The sequence below is a fragment of the Trichosurus vulpecula genome, chromosome 5 (assembly GCF_011100635.1).
Source record: "Trichosurus vulpecula isolate mTriVul1 chromosome 5, mTriVul1.pri, whole genome shotgun sequence".
NCBI classification, from domain to species: Eukaryota; Metazoa; Chordata; class Mammalia; order Diprotodontia; family Phalangeridae; genus Trichosurus; species Trichosurus vulpecula.
This window is the reverse complement of record NC_050577.1, coordinates 45,596,569-45,609,258: the sequence shown is the minus strand read 5'-3', so window position 1 is coordinate 45,609,258 and position 12,690 is coordinate 45,596,569. Positions and strand designations below refer to the sequence as shown.

The following is a 12,690-nucleotide window of genomic DNA, read 5'->3' as shown; positions in this document are numbered from 1 at the left end:
AAAAATCTCTGTCATCTGTAGATGTAGTTCAGTAACAGACAAGAAGCCAAAAGCCAAAAAAAAGAAAGAAAGAAAAAGAAAAAGAAAGATCTGCAAATAAAGTAGATAAAGCACATTGACTAAGAGATAGCTGATCAAATCATGGTATAGGGATGTGCTGTAATATGATTGTGCCCTAAAGAAAGCCCAAATGAAGAATTCAGAGAAACATGGAAAGATTTAAATTAACAGATGCAGTGGAGGAAGTAGATCCAAAAGAACAATGTCACAATGACTGCATGAATGAAAAAAACTCTAAGAAATAGTTTAAATATTACTGAGCTATATAAGAAGGAAGGCAATTATCTGTGACAATTTTTATCTGGGTTGGGCTGAAGTTTACCCTATGATGAAATCCACACTGGAAGGCAGGTGAACTCATTCATCATTATGACCAATCTTGGTCCAAAAAAATGGCTGATAAAACTTGCCTTCTTCCTCTCTGGAGAGAAGTGGGCAGAGAGGGGGGGTCCCCATGGTCATGAAATGCTGCGTACACTCTCAGTTGCAGTTACTTTTAGTTCATTTTGCTCCATTAATTTTCTTTGTTACAAGACAGGATTCACCATGAGTCTAGGGAAATAGATGTCTATCAAGAAATGGTTGGTATGAGAATAGACATCAACAAAATAACTACATATAAAGAAAAACAAAATAAGGACCAGAATAAAGAGCTTTGTATGTTATATAACTCTTACTCAGAGTATCCCAAAAGTCTTAATTTAGTCTTAAGGTATTAAACTTTAATAGGTGGTTCAGTGGATAGAGTGTCAGGCCTGGAGTCAGGAAGATTCATCTCTCTGAGTTCAAATTTGGCCTCAGACACTTACTAGCTGTGTGACCCTGGGCAAGTCACTTAACCCTATTTGCCTCAATTCCCTCATCTGTAAAATGAGCTGGAGAAGGAAATGGCAAATCATTCCAGTGTCTTTGCCAAGAAAACCCCAAATGGGGTCACAAAGACTCAGATGTGACTAAAATGAATGAATAGCAAATAGTGTAATTAGTTTAATATAGCTTTAAAAAGTTAGAAATCAAGGTGATGTAAAAACAAAAGATATTTTAAGACATAGGAATAAAGAAAATTAGTCATTTCATTTAGATTTTCTTTCATGGATCTGATTTTGGGAGTTCAAAAGAGAAACCCATGAGTCCCAACTATGGGACAGGGCGTTGATCACCTTGGAATTATCTGCATATTTGGAAATACGCAGAAACTACACACCTCTCCTATACGAGGAAGGGTGAAATTCTGAGACCACTTTTGAGATTACCCGGATTTCCTCATTTTCAGAAGGCTTCCAGTCCAAACCTGAAGTTGTACTTTACACCTAACATACAAACATAATATATTTTCACAAAGAAGCAGCCAGGATTTCCTAGCAAACCCATCTGCATTTTCCTCTCTATATCTATCAAGCCACCCAGACAGTAACTGAGCAATTTAGGGTTTATCAGCTGAGCAAGGATGAGATGCTAGGGCTAGGCCAAAGCAGAGATAGAAGGATTAGATTCTGCCCCACCCCAAAAAAAAACAACAAAAAAAACTTTTAAGTTATTAAAGGTTAAAACTTTACTAAGACTTTTGGGACACCCTGTATTATGACAGGGAACACAGCACCTTATTAAAAAGTGATGTTTCGGCAACAACATCCCACCAGTAGGAATTACTCACCCACGTTCAAAACTTCTGACTGCAGAGAAGTATAAAACCTTAGACGCCTATCAATTTTCTAGCACAACAGTAAACCGCAAGATGTAGCAAAATACACGCTGCATTTGGAGAAGGAAGCCCTACGTCTGCTACTTAATACCTGGGTAACCTTAGACAAGTTATTTGGACTTCCTGGCCCTCAGTTCCCTGAACATAAGAGGTTGGACCAGAAGACTGTGAAGGTACCTTGCACCTCTAATTCATGAAATAGATGCTATTTACCTTTTACAGACATTCATGGCTAAGTCTGCAATACATTTTTAAATATATAATTCTAGGTAAAATGTGTGATTGCCATTAATTTTCAGCATTTTGCATCAAAAAAGACTCTAACTGCAGTTAGAAAGATGAGACAAAAACTTAGAAAGGGGTCTGTTGAGTACTTGGCCTAAACTACCTTTCCTTGTATGAAATTCATTCTATCAACTGCCTTAGGAAAACTTGGATCTGAAAAGAACAGACTAGCCGTGTTACCTGTGAGTCACAGAATGAAATTGCCCATTTTCCTTCCCTCTCCCCCCCACCAAGCCTTTTCCTTTAATCATCATCCTGCATGTTTCCTTTGGAACTTTTTTTGAACCCCACCCTTATGGATTCCAACCAGCTGACATCACCAAAATCCCCCTTACCCCTCACCACCCCCCAAAGGGCTCCTAAAGATCCCAAGAGTGGCTCAGACGCAAGGAATAACACACAGAGTCAGAATTAATTAATTACACAGAGTAACAGTAAATCAACACCTCTTCTACAACAAAATAGTCCCTGACTTGAAGACATGATTATAAAGTCTTCCCCAATTTCATAGATCAGCACAAAACAGGCTGTGAGAGACACTCCTTTCAACACCTGTTCATGGGCTGGAGGGTCAAACAACAAAAACTGACCTTCCAGGATGATTCATATAATTTGCTTCCTTTTTTTTCTTCCTTGGTGGAGAGACAAATAGAGAAAGAAAAAGAGAGAAAAGAAGGGAGGGGAACGGAGTCTTGTATGATTACAGTTAGGAAACTCTGATCAATTTTTTTTATTGTCCTTCAATCACGTCCAACTCTTTGACCCCATTTGGGATTTTCTTGGCAAAGATACGAGAGTGGCTTGCCATGTCCTTCTCCAGCTCATTTTACAGACGAAGAAACTGAGGCAAACAGGATGAAGTGGCTTGCTCGAGGTCACTCAGCTAAGTAAGTGACTTCCAGTGGATTTGAACTGAGGCCCTCCTAACTCCAGGGCTGGCACTCCACCCACTATACCACCTAGCTGCCCCTCAACCTGACTGGCTAAACCAAATCACAAGGGCCTAACTGCTCATCTCACCTCCTGTCCCCACTCTCCCTTATCATGGCAAGTACAGGCAGCATACTAAATTGCCCTGCTACATCACAAGACCACTTCACCTGGAAGAGACGCTGGCTAGTGGTGCCAGCAAGGGCATCAATTAGGTTGATGATTTTGGAGTTCACTGCTCATTCATTTTTCATACACATTCAGGCTCCAAATGGGTCAGTCTACCCAGGGCCACAACAAGAGTCCAGGCCAAACTACATCTTCTACAGTGATGAATCTTACCTTAGAGTTTACAGACACACTCCCAAATTAAAACCTGATTTCTTCAATTGAATTCAGCAAGCATTTATAAAGCAGTCATAAAGCACTGTGCTAGGCAATAAGAAATGAAACAATCATTGAATTCAAGTAGCTTACATGGCATGGGGAAAGGGGAATGGAGTGAGTATGTACCCAGATAAATACATACAAGGTCCACCCAAAGAAATGTCAGGAGGGGAGTACCCTAACCACTCATGTGGGGTAAAGGTGGGATCTTTGCGTATGAGGAAGTACCTGGGCTGAGCCTTGAAGAAAATTAGGGTTTCTGAGAAGCAAAGAAGAGATCTAAAACTAAGATCACTCAATTCAATTCTTTTGAGCCCACCATGTATGCAAGACATTCTTCTTAGACACTTAGGATACAAAGACAAAAAGGAATACTAGCAAAAGTTGCCCACCTACATTTCTTACCAGAAAGAGCATATTTTCTAATGTGGTGATGACTCTAATATTCTAAGAATGCTGAAATAGAGGTCAGGAGGACCAGTATCCCTCACCTACTAATTAGTTACATAATCATGGCCAAGTCATAACCTCCATTTCTTCACCTGTAAAATGAGCATAATTGCCATGTCATGTGAAAAAAATACAAATTACCATTCTATAAGCTATAAATTACTAAATAATTGAAGAAACCTTGAGAATGGAAAAAAAAAATGTCAGTACAACTACAATATGGAGAGATGAGTTTGGGAACAGATTGCCAGGGGAGATTAGTACAGCATTTTTTCAACCTCTCTAGCATCACAGATCCTGGCAGGTTGGCAAAGCCTACGGATCCCTTAGAATATTTTTTTTAATTCATAACCAAAGGAAATGTTAAATTTCAATTAGATGTTAATGAATATAAAGATGTAATTTTTTTTTCATATCCAGGTTCATAGACCCTCTGAAACCTATCCACAGAACTGGTCCTTATACCCCAGCTGTTGTTCAGTTGTTTCAGTCCAGCCCAATTCTTTGAGACCCTATTTGGAGTTTTCTTAGCAAAGAACTGGTATGGTTTGCCATTTCCTTCTCCAGCTCATTTTACAGATGAAGAAACTGAGGCAAACAGGGTTAAGTGACTTGCCCAGGGTCATACAGCTAGTAAGTATCTGAGAACAGATTTGAACACAGCAAGATGAGTCTTCCTGACTCCAAGCCCAGCACTCTGTCCACTATGCCACTGAGCTGTCCTCTGGCAGAGACATTATCATCTTCTGATGGCCAAGACAATGTAAGAATGCTGGAGCTGGAAGGGAATTTAGAGGGTTGGGGAAGGGGAAAGATCATAGGATAGAGTCAGAGAACCTCAATGTGAATCCTGGCTCTTCCACTTCCTCATTACCTATGTGACCTTAGGAAAGTCACTGAACCATTCTGAGCCTTAATTTCCTCATCTGTGAAATAAGTAGGGGAGGGGGGGGTGGCTAAATTAGATAGGGTCTTGACCTAGGAACCTACAAATAAGAAAATGATGGCCTAGAATGACAAATGACTTGATACATACAGCTAGTTATAACCCAGAGGAGAACCCAGGTCTCCTGCTTCCAGATTCCTCTGAACCTTCCCTGCTACATTACATTACACACATCCTTCCAGTTTTCAAAATTTACCAAAGGGCTGAAACTGATCTTTCAGGGGGAAACGTACATATTCTATTATCATGAGGAACTTCATCTTTCTGAAAGATTGACTCAGCCTTGGTGCTCACATCACACACACACACACACACACACACACACATCAGTAGCATCTGTGCTGGAAGCCCTCTGGTTGGACAGTGTAGCAAAGAGCTCCTCTCAAAAACTCTGTTTTGAGGAAGGTGCCCAGCCAGCCACCTCTTCTCTTCATTTCTGTACTCCTCCATCACTCCCCACCTCACCTCCTTCCCCTCCTCTTCCTTTTAATTAGAGGGCAAGCTCCTTGTTGGTAGGGGCTTTCTTTTTTGTATTTTTATCATCAGGGCTTAGCACATTGCCTGGCAGGCACTTAATAAATGTTTATTTGACTCTTGTGCATGCATGCACGTACACACATGTATGTAAAGGTGAATGCAACTATGCACTATATATATATATATATATATTTGTGTTTGTACATGTGAATATGTTATATACGTGTGTGTGTATGTACAGGTATATGTGAAGATAGACAGATAGATAAACAGACAGAGTTCCAATTTTTCAGGCCTGGAAGCAATCATTCCAAGAAAGACTAAAAAGCTAAAGTAGTATTTTCAAAACTGGTCATTCAACTTTTCTTCTGCCTCAGGAGCTACATTTTACAAACAAACAATTATGTGAGCTTCTTTTCTTGTTGGAGAAATGCCACCACACGCCACTTCAAAAGACATATTTAGAAGGACTCTAATAAGTCTCTTCTGGTGGGTTGATATTTAGATGAAGCTCAAAGGCATCCATAACCACAAACTGACTCCTCTATAAAGAAACTTGATTCTTACTAGAACCAAGATAACTTTCACTATGACTTAATTTATTAACCCACCCACCCCCAAAATCAAATCTTTTTTATTACGTGGCTGATTTCTCCCAACTTGATCCAATGTGAATTTTTCCTGAGCCCTGTTTCTTTTCAAGCGTTGAAAGGCCAAATGAGCTGCTGTGAGGCAAATGCAGCATCTGTTATTAAATGTCAGTCCAGATGCCAACCTATTTACCCAAACATCTTTTGATGTATCTAACTGTTCTTTACCAAGGATACAGACAAGTTTTACTTAAGTAAAAAACTTTAACAAGTAGTTTAAATAAACAAGTAGCAAAGGTTACTATAAGCGATGACTTTACCTGGGCTGGGTTGGAACACTGTAGCCTATAAAGAAAGGATGGTAAACTGACATTCAGCAAATGAATAATGTTGGCCAAAAACAAATATATCAAACACTTTAGACACTGATTGTTACGTGCCTATGCTGCTGCTCATTACACAGATTGCCTGGCTATTCATTAAAGCAAGACAGGCCAGGAAACACTTAGCAACTACCTTCCTGGGGTTACTTCCAAAATAGTAAGATCCAATCCCTTTGAAAATATTCTAGGATGATTTCCTCTTAGCAAAGAGGTGGTGGACAAGTGGAACAGATTGCTGAATATTTTGTCAGACAGAGGGTGGGTTTCTGTTTTGTTTTGCTTAATCATTTTTATTTTAAGAGAGGGTTCTCTTGGAGTTGGAAGGTAATCCTGAAGCATCAATAAAACATTTTTTAAAATTCAGAACATGGACTGGTACCTTTTTCCCTCCAACCCCTAACCTTCCTACAAATATACTAGTCACAAATGTGGGAAGGGGGTGGGAGGAGAAGGCAGGCTGGTTTTTGCTGTATTTCATATTTCGATAGCATATTTCTGTGAAGCCTATTTTATCTAACAATATCCTAACGGGACAGGTATTCTCCTAATACCAGAAGTTCACCAAACAAGTCGACTGACAACACCCCTCTCCCCCATCCCCTTCCACACATACACTTCCTGACCAACCTTGTTGCATGCAGCAATTCAGATCAGTTTAAATGGGGCCAGAAGCCTCAGCAGCCCTGGGAAGAACCAGGTGATTAATTAGTCAACAATTTCTTCTATGCTTTGACCTTAAACCATCACAGGCTGAGAGAGATACAGATGGAAAGGACCTCAGAATCCAAACCCTCTTCTTTTACAAATGAAGAAACTAAATCTCAGATTTAAGGGGCTTGACTAAGGTGGCTTACTACAGGTAGTAAGTGTCTCCTACTTTCCACTGTACCTCATTCTCAGTCCTCTAAGGGTATTCTTACCCTCTAAGGGTATTTTTGTCCTCTGGACAAAAAATGCAGCTATCCTAGGGTAGAGATGAGCCTCATTTAAGGTAATATTAAAAAGCGGCAAAAAAGCTGATTTCTTTTTCAAAGTCGAAACTGATTTCTACCCTTGGCAAATAGAAACTTTACTAACAGAATACTAAGACTGACCAAAGCTTATTTTCCACACCACATAGAACTTCGCATTTTAGCAGACTATACTTATTATAGTGCCTAACACAAGTAGGTGCTTAATAAATATTTGAGTTTAACTGAATTTGAATATATCTGTTAAATTAAAGTCCAAAGAGCACAAATACCCTGTCTGCTTTGGAGGCTTCATCCTGGCCTCTCGCCACCTTCCAGCGGATGTGGATCAGCAAGCAGGGGTATGATGAATATGGGCCCTCCATTGTCCACCACAAATGCTTCTGAATGTACTGTTGGTAGTTATTTGGCTGGGTTTTTTTCTAGTCAAAAGAGTGTGACATGATAAATGGGCCCCCAATAAAAAATGAGATTAGCATGCCAAAATCATTCCAAATACTGTACAATGCATTGTTACAGAGAGTTACTTGTCTCCAGGAAGGCTGTCCTGCTCTACGAAAAGGAGCTATTTAAGATAAATCCAGAGGAGGATCCAGAGGAGAATGGGGTAGAGGAGGTACTAGTATTGCTCTATATGTAAATGTTATAATCCTTTAAAAAAAAATAAAGTCCTAAGACCTCTCACCAATTCTCGTTTCATTTAAGGTCAAAGGAAAAAAAATGACTGTCCTTATGTGTCTGTAGGGATCTTCGTTATATCCCACCTTCCTATAGACGTGCTTTTCCTAGTTTGCTCTCCAATGGAAAATACTTAATGAAGGAATAAAGTCATACTAGTGTGAGAATATGCATAATTAATGGTCAGCCATAGATCTCCTCTCTCTCCCCTCCCCACCCCCAGCAGAGGAATCAAAACTATTATATGACCATTGCTCCTAAAACAGCCTGTTACAGCTGCCATATGGATCCACTCACCAGCCCTGTGACTCCACATAGTCAAAACTCCCTTCCCTAGCCCTCATTCCTTTATAAGTGTTGTCTCTTCCTACTTCCGAGGAATGGAAGCTTTTTGAAGGTAGGGACTGTCTCATTTTTGCATCTGTATCCCCAGCTTGTAGCACATGAGTACGTTCTCAATAAATGTGTTTTTTTTTCATTAATTCATTCATTCACAAAAAGCAGTAAGATTTGAGTTTGGAAAGGAAGACATATAACGGATCTGTATTAGACTTCCAGTGTCTCGCATTGTAGAGGTGACACCAGGGTTCTCCAAGGCTATGACACCCAAGTGTAAACTGGCACAGAATCTACCAAGCTGGGGATTCCTCAAGGACCTGTCGAGCAACAGACTGTAAACCTGATGTCCAAGGGTCAGCCCTGCTAAATTTGGAGACTCTTAACCTATATTAATCACTATCGAATATAAAGTCCTTGAGGGAAGGACTATTGTGCTTTTGTCTCTGTATCCCCAGCCTAGCACAGAGTCTGACATAGAGTGGGCACTTCATTTGTTGATTCATTAACCAAAACGCTTGGTTAATTGAATTGAACCAAAGGTGCAGCAGAGAAGACGAGATGGGAGATGCTATCAGGTATTTATGGAGTTACCTTTCTGAGGTTTGATCTGCTTGGTTCTGAGGGCAAAACTAAGAAAAAGAAGCAATAGTGGTGAAGAAAACTCATCACCAAATTTTGGTCAGAATTATCCTCAAAGTCTTCCTACAAAGACATGTACAGCAGTTACATAAGTGTTGGGGAGGAATTCACATCAATGAACCAGTAAATATTTTTATAAGTACCGTGATGATTTCATAAATTCCCAAGTTGGATCTTCAAAGAAAGGGAAGACAAAACAGGAATTATTTCCATTTCCTTTGGTGCAAAATTTAAGATTTTATCAGTGTGGGGAATTCCCAGGGGATGGATCTTCTGCCTAACAACTCATATGGGGAACTTATCCCTGATTTATCAAGTTAGAGGGCACAGAAAACTTTAATAGTGTGCCCTGGGTCATACACAATCCATATAGATGAGAGGTCATCCATAAACCCAAATCCTACTGAATCCAAAACTGATCTCTACCCGCTACGCCACCTTGTCTCTTCTCCCTTTTGCTTGCAGTTAAGAAAACAGAACTAGTGGTTTGCCCAGGATCATAGTTCAGAGTAGAACTCAAATTCAACTCTGGTGCACTCCTTTTTTCTCCCCCCAAAAGAGAATTAGAAACACAGTATCTCTTATTAGCCAATATCTCTCCAACTCTTGCTTGAGACAAGAAACCAAATCCTCTATTTCTCTGGAGTACCAAACAGGATATTATAGTCAGTCTAGTGCCAGATGAAAATCTCAACTCTGCCAAAATCCAGCTGCAGTCTATAAGCTAGACTCACCAAGGTTAATGATAATCATGGCCCCTAAATTCACACCTCTCTTGGTTTTCAGCTCCAATGAAATTAGCTTAGAGTTACAAAAGGTTTGTTATTTTCATAATGAAGCTGGTTTTGTCAGCCCAAATTCTACCCTTATACAGCAGCAGAGTCAGCAGTTTTGCCTACAAATCACTACTCAAAGTCGGAATAACAGGACATTAACTCTGTCAGGACCCTCAGAAAACAACCAACATGTCCTATCCCAGCATTTTACAAAGGGGGTGACAACGGCAGTAGAGTCTAGAAATCAAATCTGTCTCTGCACACAGACTTTATAAATGCACTGAACTGTCGGATCTTATTATGTAGTTTTACTGATAATCTAGGCCTTTCAATTCTCTCTTCCTTTTACTACTAACAGGTTGGTCAGTTCATAAAGTGTCTTACCACTTCCTGCTTAAAAAGCAGTTAACATGAAAAAAGAACCTATTAGCTAAAATGAAGTTTGAGGGGATGTTTTCTATTTGAACTGTGCTATGTATCCATAGATAATCTAAAGAAGGGGTTTTAGAAGACCCCTGCATACTTTGTGGCCACACCCAGAAGGGAATAAATGAATAGAAGATATTAAAATGCAGTTGGCATAGGAAAATGAGAACTCTAAATATGTGAATATAGTATTAGCTTATCATGGTTGTTGTTTTAAGAGACCTCTGAGCTCCCACTACAAAAAAGAATGCATTTATAACAGTAGTGTATGTATGTACATATATTATATATTGCATATGTACATAACACAGACCACTGGATCACTTGCTAATCTAAAACTTGATGGCTTGATTGACAAGATACTGTCATCAGGTATCCAGGTCTTTAAAAAAATTACATATTGTTCTTAAAACTGCCCTTTGATAAATAAAAATCAACTAAATCCCTGCACATTCCACCTAGGATGTGCAAAGCACTGTGCTAGTCCCAGGATGGATAAATAAAGCTGAATTCAGTCAGAACCTATCCTCAAGGACCCTGCCATTCTAATGAACCAATCATCAAGCATTTATTAAGTACTTACTACTGGGGCTAAGCATTGGAAAACAAAGCAAGGCAAAACTCCAAAAACAGACTCAGCTCCCAAAGAGTTTACATTCTAAAGGGGCGACAGCATGAATATAAATAAGTACAGGCAAAGTAGAAGGAGGGTAACCTAAGAGGGCAAAGCTCAAATGGCCGGGGAGACAAGAAAGGACTCTAATAGGATCGTGGAATTTGGGCAGCTCCAAGGGAACGTAGAAGTCTAGAAACACTAAATGCAGGGAGAAAACTGCTTTTTAATACCAGCCTATTGTTTCAAGAAATTTCTGGTTTTGAGATAAGTGAATTAGCTGAAATGTAACTGAAGCCCTTTCTTGCTAAGAGTGAGAAGAAATCCAGGAAGCCTGGGCACTCAGCCTTTTTCAACTTGTCTCCTTGAAGGTCGTCTCAGTGTCATGCACCACCCAAGTGTGAAGGTGCCAGAGCTCAGCGAGGGGGTCCCAATCTGTTCCCCTCACGTGGAATAGGGTGTCTGAAAACTAAATTCTAGTGGCTGCTGCTGTTTCCTATCCACACAACACCCTCTCGCTTCTTTTCTCCCCCTCCCCCCGCTGTCATTGCATCTGTACATTTATGTTATGCAGATAACATAGCCTTCTCGGATGACCCAGGCACACACAGCTAGGGCAGTAAGGTTATTAATGAGGTACCAGTAATTTCCAAGGTGGTACGCAAAGTGAACTACCAAACAGCGCTCTCTCTCTCTCTCTCTCTCTCTCTCTCTCTCACACACACACACACACACACACACACACACACACACAGATCAGAGATTTTTTTTCTTAGTAATGTAAAAGTGGGGGCAGGGGGAGGATAGAAACAAACAAAAAAACCCGCGGACACCAAACACGCAGCAAACGTTACCATTGGATGACATATGGAGGCAAAGTCCTCCTGGGGCTTCCCGCGCCCCGAATCTCCAGCCCGCAAATAGGCATGCACCGCCAGCAGCCGGCCGGAACACAAACAACAGTAACTCACCCGGGCGCAGGCTCTCTCCAGCTATGTAGAACGCGGGGGGCGAGCGGGACGTAGCCTCCAATCGCAGGTGCAGGAGCGGCTGCGGCCGGAGTCTCTAAATGCCCTCCCGGACAGCTGTGGGGTAGGCGTGGGGCCGGGGACCGGCAGAGCCCGGAGCGCAAATGACTAGCCTGGGCCGGTCTCTTGGCGACTGGTAACGGATCCCCCTCTCTGCGCGATGGGTTTGCGCACATGGGCGGCGAAGGACTGCGCCGCCCAGACCCTGGCTGCTCTGGGCTACTGCTGGAGCCGGCCGCTAGGCATGTGCCGGCGCTCCGGCCCCGCAGCCGGGGAGAGGGCACCGTGGCCAGAAAGCGTAGTGGGGGGCGGGGGGACCTGCCCGCTCTCAGGAGGGCAGTGGGGCGATGCGCCCTCCCACTGAAGAGGAGCTCCCCGGCACAAGTGCCTGCGACCGCTGCAGGAGCGGGGTCCGCGACCACTGACTGGTGCTCCCGGCTCCCGGGGATGCTGCGGATGCTGCGGCTCCCGCGGATGCTGCGGCTCCCGCGGATCCCGGTCCCCGCTGGCCGTGCGCGCCTCTTGGCCGCCACTCCTCAAGGGCGGGCTCTCTTCGCCTCTTAGGTGCGGGGGTTCGGCTCCGGCGCCGCCGGCCTGGGCTGGCGGGAGGCCGAGTGGCTAATACTTGGCCGGAGTTACGCACGCAGGGGCTGCGGAGCGCACATAGGAAGCCCCCGCCGGCCTGTGGCTGCTGCTGCTGCTGCCGCCCGCGCCCCAGGAATTCCTCTCGCCATTGCTTTCTCAGGCCCCGGCCCTGGGCTGGTTCCTCATTCAGCTGCCGTCATTCATTGACGCTCCTAGTTCCCTCCCCCTTCCTCCCTTTCTTACCCCTCCCATCCCCTCCAGCCATCAGGCCTCCCGGCCGGCCCTGACGTCACCCACTCACCCATCAGCCAGACCCGCGGGATTTGCACCTAGTTCTTGGACCCAAGGCACGGATGCCGTAGGAGAAAAGAAAGAATGGTATTGCTGGAGGGGACCTAGGGGATCCCCTATTCCAGGAATTCTTC

At 42.6% G+C, this 12,690-nt stretch overlaps 1 protein-coding gene across 1 annotated transcript in view; it reads right to left on the bottom strand.

Annotated features, from left to right (window-relative positions):
• Positions 1–12,441, bottom strand: part of TRAK1 (trafficking kinesin protein 1) — a 238,668-nt gene extending 226,227 nt beyond the window's left edge. Inside the window, exon 1 of the mRNA XM_036759410.1 lies at positions 11,624–12,441. The gene's annotated coding sequence lies outside the window, so the exon portion shown is untranslated. The remainder of the gene's footprint in view (positions 1–11,623) is intronic.
• Between the last annotated feature and the right edge of the window lie 249 nt (positions 12,442–12,690).